The following is an 18,946-nucleotide window of genomic DNA, read 5'->3' as shown; positions in this document are numbered from 1 at the left end:
TATAGCTCACTGCAGTCTTGACCTGCAGCCTCAAGTGATCCTGCTACTTCAACCTCCTGCATACCTGGAACTATAAGAATGTGTCACCATACTCAATTATTGTTTTATTTATTTTTTTTTGTAGAGACAGGGTCTTGCTATATTGCCTAGGCTGGTCTCAAACTCCTGGCCTCAAGTGATCCTCCTGGCTTCGCCTCTAAAAGTTCTGGGATTAAAGGCATGAACCATCACATCCTGGCTTAGAGATAATTTTTTTTTTTTTTTTTTTTTTTTAAGGTGTTGGGAGACACTGAGAAGAGTTGCCCGCTTTTATTGGTAAACCAGTAGAAGCTTCTTTTTTTTTTTTTTTTTTTTTTTTTAGAGAAAGAGAGAGAGAGAATAGGAAGGAGAAAAAAGGAAGAGAAAGAGAGAGAGAGAATGGGGAGGAGGGAGAAGGAAAAGAAAGAGGGAGAGAGAATGGGAGTATTGCTTTCTTGCCCAGGCTAGAATGCAATTTAGTAATGGGTATTGAAAACCTCTTTTATACTGATAATTATACTTAATGATGTAATCAGGAAGGAGTAAGGGAAGAAGATAACAAACAAACAGCCAACCAATATTTAATTTAAACCTATGAAATGCTATGCGATTACTGAGGAGTGATTTACTTCCAATTATATAGTCACCTTTGGAATAGGTGTGAGGTGGTAATGTATGTTTTGTGTATTTGAAGTGGAGAGTACTATAAATATTTATTAAGTTTACTTGTTCCGGGTCTGAGTTCAAGTTCTGAATATCCTTGTTAATTTTCTATCTCGTTGATCTATAGAATCGTTAGCTCTTCTTGTTGCATTGATCCTTTTGCCATTATGTAATGTCATTCTTCGCCTCTTTTGATCTTTGTTGCTTTAAAGTCTACTTTATCAGAGGTGAGAATTGCATCTGCTGCTTTTTGTTTATTAGTTTATTTTTACTCTCTGTTCAATTGGTAAATCTTCCTCCTTCTCTCTGAGTCTTTGTGTATTGTTTCATGTAAGATGGGCCCGGATGCAGCATACCGATGGGTTTTGGCTTTTTATCCAATTAAAATATATGTAAGTTTAATACCAGCATTTGATGCTAGCTGGCTGTTTTGCCCATTAGTTGATGTGAATTTTTTATTGTGTTAAAGTTCTTTGCTTTTTGATATATTTTTGGAAAGGCTGATATTGGTTGTTCCTTTATATGTATAGTGCTTCTTTCAGAAGCTCTTGTAAAGCAGGCCTGGTGGTGGTGAACTCTCTAAGTACTTGTTTGTTCGCAAAAGATTTAATTTTTCCTTCGCACATAAAGCTTAGTTTGGCTGGATAGGAAATTCTGGGTTGAAAGTTCTTTTCTTTAAGGATGTTAAATATTGGTCCCCACTCTTTTCTGGCTTGTAGGGTTTCTGCTGAGAGATCTGCTGTAAGTCTGATAGGTTTCCCTTTATGGGTAACCTGAACTTTCTCTCTAGCTGCCCTTAGTATTTTCTCCTTCATTTCAACCCTAATAAATCTGGCGATTATGTGCCTTGGGGTTGGTCTTCTTGAAGAATATCTTTGTGGTGTTCTCTGTATTACCTGGAGTTGAATAGTACCCTGCCTTGCCAGGTTGGGAAAGTTTTCCTGAATGATATCCTGAAGAGTATTTTCCAACTTGGATTCATTCTCTTCATCACATTCAGGTACACCTATCAAACGTAAATTAGGTCTTTTCACATAGTCCCATATTTCCTGGAGACTTTGCTCATTCCTTTTCATCCTTTTTTCTGCATTTTTGTCTTCTCATTTCATTTCACTGAGCTGGTCCTCGACTTCTGATATCCTTCCTTCCGCTTGATCAATTCGACTGTTTAAACTTGTGCATGCTTCGCGAAGTTCTCGTGTTGTGTTTTTCAGCTCCATCAATTCACTTATATTCTTCTCTAAATTGTCCATTCTCATTAACATTTCGTTAAACCTTTTTTCAAGGTTCTTAGTTTCTTTGCATTGGGTTAGAATAAGTTCTTTTAATTCACAGAAGTTTCTTATCACCCACGTTTGGAAACCTGCTTCTGTTATTGGAATACCGGTGTAATCTATTAAGCCTTGTTCCGTTACTGATGAGGAATTGCAATCCCCTGTAGAGGGAGAGGCATTCTGATTTTGAGTATTCTCTACCTTTTTACGCTGGTTTCTTCCCTTCATTATATATTTGTCCGTCTGTCGTCTTTATAATTACCGACTTTCTAACTGGGTCTCTGACGTCCAACTTGTTGATTCCCTGCGCCGAAATCTGAGCAATCCACTGAGCCGGCCAAAACAGTGGTGTTAAGATTGATGGTGCTTTTCTGCCCGGGAATATCCGGACTCTGCACCAAGAACTGGCGTGCTAAGGCACCAGCAAAACCGCCACGCCGGCCACAAGAGTCGCCCTGGCGACCCGTGGAGCTCCTCTACTGGGAATCTCGTGGTCCGTGAGCAACTAATATTCGTCTGAAAGTGTGGCGTCCTCTCGTTCTTTGCGCTTTCACTGGGAGGTACGTGCCCGAGCTGCTAATCATCAGCCATCTTGGATCTCTCTAGAGATAATTTTTTTAACATAAAATTATCTTCCATTTTCAGAGGTCAGAAAATCTAAATGAAGGAAGAAAAATGAGAGAGAGATCCAAGATGGCAGATGACTAGCAGCTTGGGCTAGTGGCTCCCAGTGAAAGCGCAGAGAAGGAGAGGACGCCACACTTTTAGATGAATTTTTGTTGCTCATGGACTAAGAGATTCCCAGCAGAGGAGCCCCACGGGTCACCAGGGCAACTCTTGTGGCCAATGCAGCGGTTTTGCTGCCACCTCAGCGTGGCAGTTCTTGGTGCAGAGTCCGGAGATTCCCGGGCAGAAAAGCACCATCAATCTTAACACCACTGTTTTGGCCGGTGTAGTGGATTGCTCAGATTTCGGCGCTGGGAATCAAAAGTTGGACATCCGCTCAGAGACCTAGTTAGAAAGTCAGTAATTACAAAGATGACAGAGGGATAAATATATAATGAAGGGAAGAAACCAGCCTAAAAAGGCAGAGAATACTCAAAATCAGAACGCCTCTCCCTCTACAGGGGATCGCAATTCCTCATCAGCAATGGAACAAGGCTTAATAGATTATGAGTGTGTTCCAATAACAGAAGCAGGTTTCAAAAGGTGGGTGATAAGAAACTTCTGTGAGTTAAAAGAACTTGTTCTAACCCAATGCAAAGAAACTAAGAACCTTGAAAAAATGTTTGACGAAATGCTGATGAGAATGGACAATTTAGAGAGGAATATAAGTGAATTGATGGAGCTGAAAAACACAACACAAGAACTTCATGAAATATGCACAAGTTTAAATAGTCGAATTGATCAAGCAGAAGAAAGAATATTAGATCTCGAGGAACAGCTTAGTGAAATGAAACAAGAAGACAAGATTGGAGAAAAAAGGATAAAAAGGAATGAGCAAAGTCTCCAGGAAATACGGGACTATGTGAAAAGACCTCATTTGCATTTGATAGGTGTACTTGAATGTGATGAAGAGAATGAATCCAAGTTGGAAAATACTCTTCAGGATATCATTCAGGAAAACTTTCCCAACCTGGCAAGGCAGGGTACTATTCAACTCCAGGTAATACAGAGAACACCACAAAGATATTCTTCAAGAAGACCAATCCCAAGGCACATAATCGCCAGATTTATTAGGGTTGAAATGAAGGAGAAAATACTAAGGGCAGCCAGAGAGAAAGGTCAGGTTACCCATAAAGGGAAACATATCAGACTTACAGCAGATCTCTCAGCAGAAACCCTGCAAGCCAGAAAAGAGTGGGGATCAATATTTAACATCCTTAAAGAAAAGAACTTTCAACCCAGAATTTCATATCCAGCCAAACTAAGCTTTATGAGCGAAGGAAAAATTAAATCTTTTGTGAACAAACAAGTACTCAGAGAGTTCACCACCACCAGGCCTGCTTTACAAGAGCTTCTGAAAGAAGCACTATACATATAAAGGAACAACCAATATCACCCTTTCCAAAAATATATCAAAAAGCAAAGAGAAAAAATTTTCACCAACTATTGGACAAAACAGCTAGCCAGCATCAAATGACAGTATTAAACACATATATATTGAAATTGGACAAAAAGTCAAAACCCATTGGTATGCTGCATCCAGACCCATCTCACATGCAATGATACACAAAGACTCAAAACAAAGAGAAGGAGGAAGATTTACCTACCAAACAGAGAATAAAAATAAACAAATAAATAAAAAGCAGGAGATGCAGTTCTCACTTCTGATAAAGTAGACTTTAAAGCAATAAAGAGCAAAAGAGGCAAAAAAGGACATTACATAATGGCAAGAGGATCAATGTAACAAGAAGAGCTAACGATTCTATAGATCAGCCAGACAGAAAATTAACAAGGACATCCAGGACTTGAACTCAGACCTGGAACAAGTAAACTTAATAAACATTTATAGAACTCTCCACTTACATACATTACCACCTCATACTTCTTCCAAAAGTGACTACATAATTGGAAGTAAATCACTCCTCAGTAATCGCACAGCATTTCATAGGTTTAAATGAAATATTGGTTGGCTGCTTGTTTGTTATTTTCTTCCCTTATTCTTTCCTGTTGACATTAAGTATAATTATTGGTATAAAAGAGGTTTTCAATACCCATTACTAAACTGCATTCTAGCCTGGGCAAGAAAGCAATACTCCCATTCTCTCTCTCTTTTTCTCTTCCTTTTTCTTCCTCTTCTTCATTCTTTTTTTTATTTCTTCTTTTTTTCTTTCTAAAAAAAAAGAAAAATGAAAACTTCAGCTAAAACAATTACAGTGGTTAAGATATGTTATATAAACTTGTTATACTCTAAGTATAGTTTTCATTTTAGCCTCAAAATTGATACTTTTCAATCATGAGTCAACAAATATTTATTGAGTGTCCCTTAAGTGCCAGGCTCTGTCACCACAAAGCCTAAAAATAGATCAATGTGAGATCTATTTTTTAATTCTTTTTGGAGATAAGAGAACTTGAGTCTGTTAACTAATATTTAATTATTTTAAATCAAAACCAATTTTCACATTAATAGGGACAGGAAACAAGGACATTCTGGGCAGAAGAAGGTGGGTCCCTGACAAGGGCATCACCTTCAAGCCTGGAACCATGGCCCAAAGTGAGAACATACATCCCTGTTGTCCCGCTTGAATATCACCTTTTCCAAAACCACCCATGGCCCACCCCGCTCCCCATCCTGTGCCCATAAAAACCACAGACTCAGCCAACAGAGAGAGCAGATGCAGCTGGAAGTCAGAGACTATGGTTGGAGAGAAGCAGCTTGACCTCAGAGGGAAAGCTTGATGGCACATCTTTGGAGAAGAGTTGGGCCATCTCAAGCCAGACTCCATAGGAAGATTATCTTCCCCCAATCCATCCCCTCTTCAGCTTGCCTTCCTCCTGACAGCCTCCTTCAGTGGCAATAAAATACCTCATTTTGACAATAAAATACCCCATTTTGACCATCCTTCAAATTCATTCATGCAACATTCCTCCTGGACACCAGATAAGAACTCAGGTGCAGGTGCAAAAGGCTGTCACACTGACCCTCTACTGAGCTGTTAACACGTAAACTGTCCATGGATGGCAAAGCTAAAAGGGCACTGAGAGTAACACTCCTTCTGGGGCTTCAGGGGTCACAGGCAACCCCAAGATGATTTAATAACTTCATGAATTATATAACTGATACATTCAAGAGAAAAATGTTTTTAAAAATTGAAGCTTGCATTATTAAAAATTATGCATATAACAATATAATAGATAGAGGTATATACATCCATTCATGTACACATTACAGGCAAATTGTGAGGTAAATTTTTCATTTGATTTACATTTTTAAACAACTAATGAACATGTTTTAGGTGCATTTTGCCTAAATAAAGTGGTAGCCAAATATGAAATATTGATATTGACCACTATAGAAATGATCACATAAGAAGAAAAGCACTAATACAGAAAAGAAACTGATTCAGAATTGTAAATAGGGTGCAAATTGGGGTTGTGTTGGTTGATACTGGTTTCCATTGGTGAGTTTCTAAAATAAGTCAGCAAATGAATAAAAGTATCAGATTACCAAGAAAATTCTAAACAACTGCAAATAAATTAGATTCCCAAGTAATTAATCTTGAATCCCAGATCACCCTTATCAAGAAGAAGCCTGAGGAAATAGATGAGCTCTCCATCCTGCCCAGATGGTCAAGGACACACTTGGCATCATCAGCTCCACATTCCTAAGGGGAGGACCCTCCACCAAAAATGCAAAGAATGGTTTCTTGGTCTGGATAAAACCACTGCTTCTGGGGCTGTATTTCTACTGATGCATGGCAAGGCAGCATGCAGCAGTTTAAGAATAGTACACTTTGATGCTATTCAGCCATTTAACGAAATCTTTGCTGACATAGGAAAACAGCCCCCCATATGTTGTTAAGAGAAAAACAGGTGCAAATCTGTAAATATAATGTGATACAATTTTTGTGAAGCAACATAAGATACATGAAAAAAAACATTATAAGGATTTGCCAAACATAATACAAGCCACCCACGTGTAACAGGACTTAGGGTAACTTCTTATCCTGTTTCTTTTGAGTTTTTATTCGTTTTCCAAGATTTGGGCTGTATGTGTTATTTCTAAAGTACAGAACAGTTATTTTAAAACATAGAAGGATGTGAGTTAACAGTAAAGTGATACTTAGAGTAAACAAAACATAATATATTTGTAAGTGCTTAGTAAACAAATCAGCACCCTACCTCAGCACATATTTCAAAATAACCACAACATACTATGTTAAAGATTTAATTTAAATTTTTATATGAGGCTGAAATAGGAGTTACTATAAATATTGTGTAGTTATTAGGTATTACTATACTTCATTAGCTAATAAAAATTTATCAAGAAAAAATGCACATGAAATTACAGTTGCCAACACATAGACTCATTTAAAAGTCTTTAAGATCCAAGATGGCTGATCACTAGCAGCTGGGGATCATAGCTCCCAGTGAAAGTGCAGAGAACGAGAAGACGCCATACTTTCAGATGAATTTTTGTTGCTCACGGACCAAGAGATTCCCAGTGGAGGCGCCCCACAGGTCACCAGGGCAACTCTTGTGGCCAGCATGGCGGTTTTCCTGGCACATCAATGTGGCAGTTCTTGGTGCAGAGTCCAGAAATTCCCAGGCAGAAAAGCACCATCAATCTTAACATCACTTTTTTGGCCAGTGCAGTGGATTGCTCAGATTTCAGCGCTGGAAATCAACAAGTTGGACGTCTGCTCAGAGACCTACTTAGAAAGTCGGTAATTACAAAGATGACAGAGGGATAAATATAAAATGAAGGGAAGAAACCAGCCTAAAAAGGCAGAGAATACTCAAAATCAGAATGCCTCTCCCTCTACAGGGGATTGCAATTACTCATCAGTAACGGAACAAGGCTTAATAGATTACAGTGTGTTCCAATAACAGAAGCAGGTTTCAAAAGGTGGGTGATAAGAAACTTCTGTGAATTAAAAGAACTTGTTCTAACCCAATGCAAAGAAACTAAGAACCTTGAAAAAAGGTTTGACGAAATGCTAATGAGAATGGACAATTTAGAGAGGAATATAAGTGAATTGATGGAGCTGAAAAACACAACACGAGAACTTCGCAAAGCATGCACAAGTTTAAACAGTCGAATTGATCAAGTAGAAGAAAGGATATCAGAAGTCGAGAACCAGCTCAGTGAAATGAAACGAGAAGACAAGATTGGAGAAAAAAGGATAAAAAGGAATGAGCAAAGTCTCCAGGAAATATGGGACTATGTGAAAAGACCTAATTTACGTTTGATAGGTGTACCTGAATGTGATGAAGAGAATGAATCCAAGTTGGAAAATACTCTTCAGGATATCATTCAGGAAAACTTTCCCAACCTGGCAAGGCAGGGTACTATTCAACTCCAGGTAATACAAAGAACACCACAAAGATATTCTTCAAGAAGACCAACCCCAAGGCACATAATCGCCAGATTTATTAGGGTTGAAATGAAGGAGAAAATACTAAGGGCAGCCAGAGAGAAAGGTCAGGTTACCCATAAAGGGAAACATATCAGACTTACAGCAGATCTCTCAGCAGAAACCCTGCAAGCCAGAAAGGAGTGGGGATCAATATTTAACATCCTTAAAGAAAAGAACTTTCAACCCAGAATTTCATATCCAGCCAAACTAAGCTTTATGAGTGAAGGAAAAATTAAATCTTTTGTGAACAAACAAGTACTTAGAGAGTTCACCACCACCAGGCCTGCTTTACAAGAGCTTCTGAAAGAAGCACTATACATATAAAGGAACAACCAATATCACCCTTTCCAAAAATATATCAAAAAGCAAGGAGCATTAACACAATGAAAAATTTACACCAACTAATGGGCAAAACAGCCAGCTAGCATCAAATGCCAGTATTAAACTTATAAGCTATCCTCCCACCTCTGCCTCCCTAAGAGCTGGGATTACAGGCGTGAGCCACAGCGCCCGGTGAGACTCCATCTTAAAAAAAAAAAAAAAATTCCCAAATGGAATAAAGTATTTGAAATGAAACATAAAATTAATAATTTATAGAGAAACACATAAAAATAACAATGGAAATCAAAATTGCCTCACACCCATTACAGTGGCCACTATAAAATGTTTAAAAACACCAAATCTGTTCATGATGCAATAAAAATAAAACCTACGTTGACTGTTAGTAGAAAACAAAGATGCAGTCATTATATTAAAATGTTTCTCAAATAATTAAGATGGAGTTATCATCAAATACAGCAATTTCATTTATTAATCTATAGTCCAAATATTCAATACAAGACCTGGAAGACATATTTGAACATCCGTATCTTATTCACAACAGCCAAAAGACTGAAGCCACTCAGATGCCTCTTGATTTATAAACACATAAAAAGTGTAACATATACATACAAGGGAATATTATTCAGTATAAAAACAGAAAATCTTATCACACTTTAAGATAAATTATTCAAATATTGTGTCACCTATATAAGCCAGCAACAAAGTGATGGATACTGTATGATTCCACTTAGACAAGCTATCTTAAGTAGTCACACTTACAAACACAGAAATTGGAAGTGTGTTTGTCAAGAGCTGGGGAGAGGGCAAATGGATTGTTCTTACTTAATGGGTACTGAGTTTTAGTTTCACAAGATGTAAAACTTTTAGAAGGCTTTTGCATAACAATGTGAATATATTTAACATGCCTGAAATGTAAACCTTTTTGAGAGTTGGTCTCTGTCACTCAAGCTGAAGTGAAGTGGCACAATTAAGGCTCACTTCAGCCTCAAACTTCCAGGCTCAAGTAACCCTCCCCTCTCAATCTCCCAAGTATCTGGAACCACAGGTGCACAGCACAATGGCTGTCTAATTTTAAAAAAAATTTTTGTAAAGAGGAAATTTTCATATGTTGCCCAGGCTGGTCTTAAACTTTTGTGCTCAAGTGATCTTTCTGTCTTGGCCTCCCAAATTTATGAAACTACAGATGTGAGCCACTCACATCTCTGGCCCTGAAATGTACACTTAAATAGATTCAAGATGTGAAATTTTATGCTATGTGATTTTAAAACAATTAATTTTCTAAAAGAAAAACTGGAAAAAAACATAGAATTATAAATCTTTTCAAATATTACCTTCAAATCACAGAAGCGTTTATCTCACACAAAGGAAATATATATTCATCATTAAACACATCATGAAAATAAGAAACGGTGAAAATATTTTCATGACTACTCACTTAGACAAGATAAAACAACCACTGAAAATCAGCTAAGAAAGAATATATACAAGGTAAGCCATAATCAATATTCCGATTATAATTATAGATAAACACACATATATAATCTGACTGTGATAGACATATGGCTGATTTATCTTTTATTTAAACCTCACATTGACTTAAAGTTTAGAAAGAGAACTGTATATTGACTAAAATTAAAATATGTAAGAAAAAACAAAAAGCACAATAAGCTGATGTTAAGAAACCAACACTAAAAAAACACTAACATGAAACTGCACAGCAATAAAAGACATATTTACTTACAATATTTGGTATGTAACATTAATGTACCATTAAACAATATAAATATAGTATTTGACTGTAAGAGAGTACGCATGAAAGGCAGGTATTTTGAATTACTGGCATGCACTATGTGGCAATAAAATTTGAGAGAGTATGCAGTATACTTAAAATATTCTGATGAGACACTTCTTTTTTTTTTTTTTTTGAGACGGAGTTTCACTCTTGTTACCAGGCTGGAGTGCCATGGCGCGATCTCGGCCCACCGGAACCTCCGCCAACTGGGTTCAAGCAATTCTCCTGCCTCAGCCTGCAGAGTTGCTGGGACTACAGGCACATGCCACCACACTCAGCTAATTTTTGTATTTTTAGTAGAGACAAGGTTTCACCATGTTGACCAGGATGGTCTCGAACTCTTGACCTCGTGATCCACCCACCTCGGCCTCCGAAAGTGCTGGAATTACAGGGGAGAGCCACTGCGCCCGGCCTGAGAAACTTTTAATAAATAAATATTAAATGGAAATGACTGGACAGGCATAGTGGCTTATGTCTGTAAGCCTAGCACTTTGGGAGGCCCAGACAGGTTGATCACCTGAGTTCAACAGTTGGAGACCAGCCCGGCCAACATGGTGAAACCCCATCTCTGGTAAAAAATACAAAAAATTGGCCGGGTGCGGTGGCTCACACCTGTAATCTTAGCACTTTGGGAGGCCGAGGCGGGTAGATCACGAGGTCAAGACATCCAGACCATCCTGGACAACATGGTGAAACCCAGTCTCTACTAAAAATATAAAAAATTAGCTGGGCATGGGGGCACGTGCCTGTAATCCCAGCTACTCAGGAGGCTGAGGCAGGAGAATTGCCTGAACCCAGGAGGCGGACGTTGCGGTGAGCCGAGATCGTGCCATTGCACTCCAGCCTGGGTAACAAGAGAAAAACTCCGGATCAAAAAAAAAAAGAAAAGAAAAGAAGAGCAAGAAAGAAAAGAAAGAAAGAAAAAGAAAGAAAGAAAGGAAGGAAGGAGGGAAGGAAGGAAGGAAGGAAGGAAGGAAGGAAGGAAGGAAGGAAGGAAGGAAGGAAGGAAGGAAGGGAAGGAAAGGAAGGAAAGAAAGAAAAAGAAGGAACACACACAAACACGCACAGAGGCAGACACTAACCCACTAGGACAAGCCCAACAGTAGCAGGCACCTCCTGAGGCTGTGGGGTTCTGCTCTCTGCTGGAAAGCCCCTCGGGGATAGAGCAGACCCGCAGCACACATTCTGACCTTACCTGGAAATCCCAGCAGGGACAGCTTCCAAGGAAGCGCACCCCAACACCCTCTGGGCAGGGGTGAGGCATCTAGGGGAATCTTGGGGATCGATCACCTTGGGCAGCCCCGAAGCTCCCCTGGTCATTTTCTCAGCCTGGTTCCGCCAAGCCGGATTCCGGAAATCGCGCGAGCGTGGCAAGGATCGCCGTGAGTGGGGGGCCGTCGTCCCACGCGGAGGCACTGCCACAATGGGCCTCTGCTTTGCCAAGCCGCTGAGAAGGTTGCCCAGGACACGGTGGCCCTCACTGTGACGCCAGCACCAGCTCAGCGCTCAGGATCTTGATAGGCCGCTTGCGCATGCTCATTGGCGTGCCGGGATGGCCGGCTGCAGTGTCCGCGCTGTCCCGCCACATTCGCAAAGGACAAGGCTGGAGGCGGTGCCCAGGACGGTGCCACAGGAAAGAGCCTGCCTGCCACAAGCAGCGCAGGAGACTGACAGTTCTGACCTCTGTACCTCTTCCAGCCGGATTTCCTGATCGGATTGGCTGGAGGGGAAGGGCGCTTCAGATCGTGAGTTGGGCACACGGGAATGCCCTCCCCATTGCATCCCGGATGGCTTGGAAGGCATGGGCCGAGGTCGGCTCCCATCGGGCTGGAGATTCAGTCTGATGAGGTGTGGCGGGGGTCGGCGGACCCCAGAAACATGGGCCTGAGGCCCTCGAGGGGGTGTCAGCAGAACATTCCCCTGCTCCGTGTGCTCACTGCCTCCCTTCGATATGGAACACCCACCAAGGGGCTCTGCCTAGTTATCCAAGTCCAGGGACCCCCGCTTCTCAGCACTGCTGATGGAGAAGGCATTATTACCGCGAGGGCCCCTGCTTTGCCCAGCTGCTGAGACGGTTCCCCAGGACACGGTGATCCTCAAGGTGAGGCGAGCGCTGGATCAGTGCTCGCGGTCTTGATCGGCCGCTTGCGCATGCGCATTGGCGTGCCGGGATGGCCGGCTGCAGTGTCCCCGCTGTCCTGCCTCAGCCACACAGGACAAGGTTGGAGGCGGTGGCCGGGGCGGTGCCCGGGAAAGAGCCTGCCTGCCACAAGCAGCGCAGGAGACAGACAGTTCTGACCTCCGTACCTCTTCCAGCCGGCTTTCCTGATCGGATCGGCTGGAGGGGGAGGGCGCTTTAGATTCACAGGTGGGCACGCGCGACTGCCCTCCCCATTGCATCCCGGATTGCTTGGAAGGCGTGGGCCGAGGTCAGCTCCCATTGGGCAGGAGATTCAGTCTGATGAGGTGTGGCGGGGATCAGCGGACCCCAGAAACATGGGCCTGAGGCCATCGAGGGGGGGTGTCAGCAGAACACTCCGCTGCTTCGTGTGCTCAATGCCCCACGTCGATATGGGCCACCTATAAAGGGGCCCTGCCTTGGTCTCCAGGTCCGGGGACCCCCGCTTCTCAGCACTGCTGATGGAGAAGGCATTATTACCGATGAGGGCGCCTGCTTTGCCCAGCCTCTGAGATGGTTCCCCAGGACACGGTGATCCTCACTGTGACACGAACACAGGCTCAGCGCTCCCGAGCATGATCCGCCGCTTGCGCATGCGCATTGGCGTGCCGGGATGGCCGGCTGCAGTGTCAGCGCTGTCCCGCCGAAGTCGCACAGGACAAGGCTGGAGGCGGTGCCCAGGGCGGTGCCCGGGAAAGAGCCTGCCTGCCACAAGCACCGCAGGAGACCGACAGTTCTGACCTCCGTACCTCTTCCAGGCGGCTTTCCTGATCGGATCGGCTGGAGGGGGAGGGTGCTTCAGATCGTGAGGTGGGCACGCGGGACTGCCCATCCCATTGCATACCGGATGGCTTGGAAGGCGTGGGCCGAGGTCGGCTCCCATCGGGCTGTAGATTCAGTCTGATGAGGTGTGGCGGGGGTCAGCGGACCACAGAATCATGGGTCTGAGGCCCTCGAGGAGGGTGAGAGCAGAAGACTCCCCTGCTCCGTGTGCTCACTGCCTCCCTTCGATATGGAACACTCACAAAGGGGCTCTGCGTTGTTCTCCAAGTCCAGGGACCGCCGCTTCTCAGCACTGCTGATGGAGAAGGCATTATTACCAAGAGGGCCCCTGCTTTGCCGAGACACTGAGACGGTTCCCCAGGACAAGGTGGTCCTCACTGTGACGCGAACACCGGCTCAGCGCTCCCTATCGTGATCTGCCTCTTGCGCATGCGCATGGCGTGCCGGGATGGCCGGCTGCAGTGTCCGTGGTGTCCCGCGGCAGCCGCACAGGGAAAGGCTGGAGGTGTTGCCTGGGGTGGTGCCCGGGAAATAGCCTGCCTGCCACAAGCAGTGCAGGAGACCGACAGTTCTGACCTCCGTACCTCTTCCAGCCGGCTTTCCTGATCGGATCTGGTGGACGGGGAGGGCGCTTCAGATTGTGATGTGGGCACGTGGGACTGCCCTCCCCATTGAATCCCGGATGGCTTGGAAGGCGTGTGTCGAGGTCGGCTCCCATCGGGCTGTAGAATCAGTCTGATGGGGTTTGGCGGGGGTCGGCGGACCCCAGAAACTTGGGCCTGAGGCCCTCGAGGAGGGTGTCAGCAGAACACTCCCTTGCGCCGTGTGCTCACTGCCTCCTTTCGATATGGAACACCCACCAAGGGGCTCTGCCTTGTTCTCCAAGTCCAGGGACCCCCGCTTCTCAGCACTGCTGTTGGAGAAGGCATTATTACCGCGAGGGCCCCTGCTTTGCCCAGCTGCTGAGACGGTTCGCCAGGACACGGAGATCCTCACTGGGATGCCTGCACCGGATCAGTGCTCGGTAGCCTGATCGGCCGCTTGCGCATGCGCATTGGCGTACCAGGATGGCCGGCTGCAGTGTCCGCGCTGTCCCGCTGCAGCCACACAGGACAAGGCTGGAGGCCGTGCCCGGGGCGGTGCCCGGGTAAGAGCCTGCCTGCCACAAGCAGCGCAGGAGACCGACAGTTCTGACCTCCGTACCTCTTCCAGCTGGCTTTCCTGATCGGATTGGCTGGACGGGGAGGGCGCTTCAGATTCTGAGGTGGGCACGTGGGACTGCCCTCCCCATTGAATCCTGGATGGCTTGGAAGGCGTGGGCCGAGGTCGGCTCCCATCGGGCAGGAGATTCAGTCTGATGAGGTGTGGCGGTGGTCGGCGGACCCCAGAATCATGGGCCTCAGGCCCTTGAGGAGGGTGTCCGCAGAACACTCTCCTGCTCCGTGTGCTCACTGCCCCCCTTCGATATGGGCCACACATCAAAGTGCCCTGCCTTGGTCTCCAAGTCCAGGGACCCCCGCTTCTCAGCACTGCTGATGGAGAAGGCATTATTATCGCTGAGTGCCCCTGTTTTGCCCTGCCGCTGAGACGGTTCCCCAGGACACGGTGATCCTCACTGTGACGCAAGCACCGGCTCAGCGCTCGCCATGGTGATGGGCCGCTTGCACATGCGCATTGGCGTGCTGGGATGGCCGGCTGCAGTTTCCGCGGTACCCCGCTGCAGCTGTACAAGACAAGGCTGGAGGCGGTGCCCAGGGCTTTGCCCAGGAAAGAGCCTGCCTGCCGCAAGCAGCGCAGGAGACTGACAGTTCTGACCTCCGTAGCGGCTTTCCTGATTGGATCGGCTGGAGGGGGAGGGTGCTTCAGATCGTGAGGTGCGTACGCGGGACTGCCCTCCCCATTGAATCCCAGTTGGCTTGGAAGGCGTGTGCCGAGGTCGGCTCCCATCGGGCTGGAGATTCAGTCTGATGAGGTGTGGTGGGAGTCGGCGGACCCCAGAAACATGGGCCTGAGGCCCTCTAGGAGGGTGTCCACAGAACACTCTCCTGCTCCTTGTACTCACTACCCCCTTCGCTATGGGCCACCCACCAGGTGGCCCTGCCTTGTTCTCCAAGTCCAGGGACCCCTGCTTCTCAGCACTGCTGATGGAGAAGGCACTATTACCTCAAAGGGCCCCTGCTTTGCCAGGCATGTGCCACTAAGCCCGGCCAATTTTGTATTTTTAGTAGAAATGGGTCTCTATGCTGGTCTTGAACTCCTGACCTCAGGTGATCTACCTGCCTTTGCCTCCCAAAGTGCTTAGATTACAGGAGTGAGCCACCACGCACAGCCAAGACTCTTTTTAAAACAAAAAAATGACAATTGTTTTATTTGGGTGTCAGGTCCGCCAGTGTGTACCTGAGACAGTAGCACGAAGCTCTTGGGAGTTGTGAGATGTAACAAGCAACAGCTTCCAGCCAGTCTAGACTGTGACTGTTTAAAATTCTTTTTTTTTACCCCCTGAGATGGAGTTTCATTCTTGTCACCCAGACTGAAGTTCAGTGGCACAATCTCCACTCACTGCAACCTCTGTCTTTGAGGTTCAAGAGATTCTCCTGCCTTAGCCTTCTCAGTAGCTGGGATTACAGGTGCCCACCATCAGGCCTGGCTAATTTTTTTCTATTTTTATTATAGACGAGGTTTCACCATGTTCACCAGGCTAGTCTCGAACCCCTGGCCTCAAGTGATCTGCCTGCCTCGGCCTCCCAAAGTGCCGAGATTACAAGCATCAGCCACTGTACTAGACGTGTTTAAAATTCTTTAGAGTATTGTGAAGATAGGAACAAACAGCTCCTGAATGCTAACAATGGCTGTTAGTACAGTCTATGGTAGTACAAACTGGCCATGCTGTGGTTCTTGGTTTTTCTGTAGCTCCTCTTTCAGTGGCTGGTGGAGTGCTTTTATTAGTCCTGTGATACAGTATGAATGTCTCTAAGGGCAGTTGAGCACAGAGTGGAAAAGGAGGTAGAAGCCCGGGCTGTGGAGGGCACCTCCAGGCATTATTCCTTTTGCTTGGCAATTTTTTTATTTTTTTGAGATGAGGTCTCACTCTGTCACCACGCTGGAGTATGGTGGCACAATCTTGGCTCACTGCAACCTCCCCCTCACCAGTAGCTAAGACTAAAGACAAGCACAACCACACCCAGCTAATTTTGGTAGTTTTAGTAGAGACAGGGTTTCACCATGTTGGCCAGGATGGTCTTGATCTCCTGACCTTGTGATCTGCCAGCCTCAGCCTCCAAAACTTCTGGGATTACAGTTGCCATCCACCACACTCAGCCCCAAATTTTTATTTGAATTTGTTTCTTGTTAATGGTTTATGTGTTCTGAGCAAGGCTGTGAGAAAAGAAGCTCAGAGAAGTCTGATGAATTTATCAAGCCTGGAGAGATGAATATGAGACTTCAATCTGATGCCATAGCTATGCCCAGGGGCAATTGTTTAAAGACATTTTGTTTCTAACTAGCTGTCTCACCTATTATTTCTTTTGTTCTAGAATATGTAAAACAAAGAAATATATGTAGCCAATTAATACCCAATCAATTTACCAAGAATTTTAATGTCAATTCTTGGTAAACAAATTAGAAACTGCCTTTGTATTGTTTCAAAGACCGGCCTGTAATGGCTACTAATTGGAATATATTCAGGGTAGCTTCAATCTATTATTTCGTGGCAATCCTCAAAATCTGACCTTAAAGCAATTCTTCCCCAATTACATTCTGACCTTTTTTATTATTTTAGGTTAAGTGGGATCTGGTCGTAGTACACTCCTAGATGAAAATAGCCCAACCATGAGCCTTCTCAGCAGTTGAGATGAAATTAAAGATACTCAACTCCTCAAGGCCCAGCGACTATCACTAAAGAGGCGGGCATGCGAGACTGTAAGAACCGATTTGGAGCCAGGCACGGAGGCTCACGCCTGTAATCCCAGAACTTTTGGAGGCCGAGGCGGGTGGATCACGAGGTCGAGAGATCGAGATCATCCTGGTCAACATGGTAAAACCCCATCTCTACTGATAGAAAAAAATTAGCTGGGCATGGTGGCACGTGCCTGTAATACCAGCTACTCAGGAGGCTGAGGCAAGAGAATTGTCTGAACCCCGGTGGAGGAGGTTGCGGTGAGCTGAGATCTCACCATTGCACTCCAGCCTGGGTAACAAGAGCGAAACTCCGTCTCAAAAAAAAGGGAAAAAAAGAACTGATTTTGAGATAAAATAACTTCAGTTTTTCTATAAATCCATCATTAATGTCAAAGGCACACTGATGCAAGACCGGAATGGGGACTCCTGTGTTAGATTAACAAAGTCTTCTTGAAGCATTGACTCCTTAATAAAAGTTCTAAAAGGATTATAGAAGTTATATTTTATGGTCAAGAGTAGAATTTTACAGATTGTTTATAACATTTTGAAAATTAAATTTAATCAGCTTTATGCAGTTTTATTAGACATTATGTTTGGCAAATTAAGTCTTCTCTCTCAAAGAATGAAGGGATTTTTTGATTTTTTTTTCTTTTCAAATCTTTAAGTTATAAATTTGGCTAACTTATTTTAAAATGACCTGTGATATCAAGTGTTTTCAATCTTTAATATTTGACTGAGATTGTCTGTGAAATGAAGTTTCATCAAACTTTCCAAAATCAAGTTCTGTTATGTATTTTTCTATTTAGTCCTTTAAAATGTTTCATAAAGTTTAAAATGACATAATTTTGCTTATTTCTTATGAAAAACTTACACAGAAAACATTGTCAAATATGAAATGGTATTTGGTTTTCTTTGGGCTGTGTTTGTATAAATAAGTGTTCCAAATTTGGGAGAACTCAAAACTCTTATATGACTCAGTGTACATTATCAACAATCATTAAAATTATGTTAAATTATTGTGTGCCACAGAGGTAACAAATTTCTGTGTCAATTGTGTCTTTGACTATGGCTGTCCTAAAACTTTCTGTCATTCACAAACAATTGTTGAATTGTTTTGATCCTCTTTAGAAGGTGGGTTTACAATCAGCTATAAAATTCTAAAGGTGCTCTTGAATTCAAATTTCTGATAACTTTGGAGATTGTGACATCACAGAAAAAAACTTCAGGACTCATGGAGAGCTGAAAAGTTCATGAGTATCAAGCAGAATAAGGATTAACTGCGTGCACTGAACTAATAGAAGACTGAAGTAATCTTTTTCTTTTCTTTTTTTTTTTTTTGAGACAGTCTTGCTCTGTCAACAGGCTGGAGTGCAGTGGCATGATGTCAGCTCACTGCAACCTCTGCCTTCCAGGTTCAAGCAATTCTCCTGCCTTGACCTGCCAAGTACATGGGACAACAGGTGATTGCCACCATGCCCAGCTAATTTTATGTATTTTTAGTAGAAACAGGCTTTTACCATGTTGGCCAGGATGATCTCAATCTATTGAACTCATGATCCACCCACCTTAGCCTCCCAAAGTGTAGGGATTACAGGTGTGAGGCACTGCACTTGGCCACGAATCTGTTTTTTATAAGTAACAGGGCACAATTGGAGAAACTGGTTATTTTACCAAGGGTATGACTGGCATGGTGCTGTGTTTTTAAAATATCACACTTGATTTATGGAACCACTAATAGCCCCTTGGGAAAACTGCCTCAGTTTCCCAAAGGGTTGGGATTACAGGTGTGAGCCAGTGCTCCCGGCAAGAGATTTTTTAATTAGGTGGGCAATATTTATGATATTTTCTATAGAAAACTAAAGACATACTTTGGGAGGTCGAGGCGGGTGGATCACGAGGTCAAGAGATCTAGACC

The 18,946-nt window shown here is 43.9% G+C and overlaps 1 long non-coding RNA gene across 2 annotated transcripts in view; it reads right to left on the bottom strand.

Moving 5' to 3' along the window:
- Positions 1-18,946, bottom strand: part of LOC105709176 (uncharacterized) — a 43,545-nt gene that overhangs the window by 8,897 nt on the left and 15,702 nt on the right. The window contains exon 2 of one of the 2 annotated variants that reach the window (XR_010343911.1): positions 4,673-4,791. This is a non-coding gene — a long non-coding RNA (uncharacterized LOC105709176). Of the gene's footprint in view, positions 1-4,672; positions 10,364-18,946 lie in introns of those variants that run through there. The other variant, XR_010343910.1, reaches the window with a different exon arrangement.

Source organism: Aotus nancymaae, unplaced genomic scaffold, assembly GCF_030222135.1.
Source record: "Aotus nancymaae isolate 86718 unplaced genomic scaffold, 86718_ANA_hifiasm-v0.15.2.pri h1tg000022l_1, whole genome shotgun sequence".
Lineage (NCBI taxonomy): Eukaryota > Metazoa > Chordata > Mammalia > Primates > Aotidae > Aotus > Aotus nancymaae.
The sequence above is the reverse complement of the archived record's forward strand: the minus strand, read 5'-3'. Positions and strand labels throughout refer to the sequence as shown.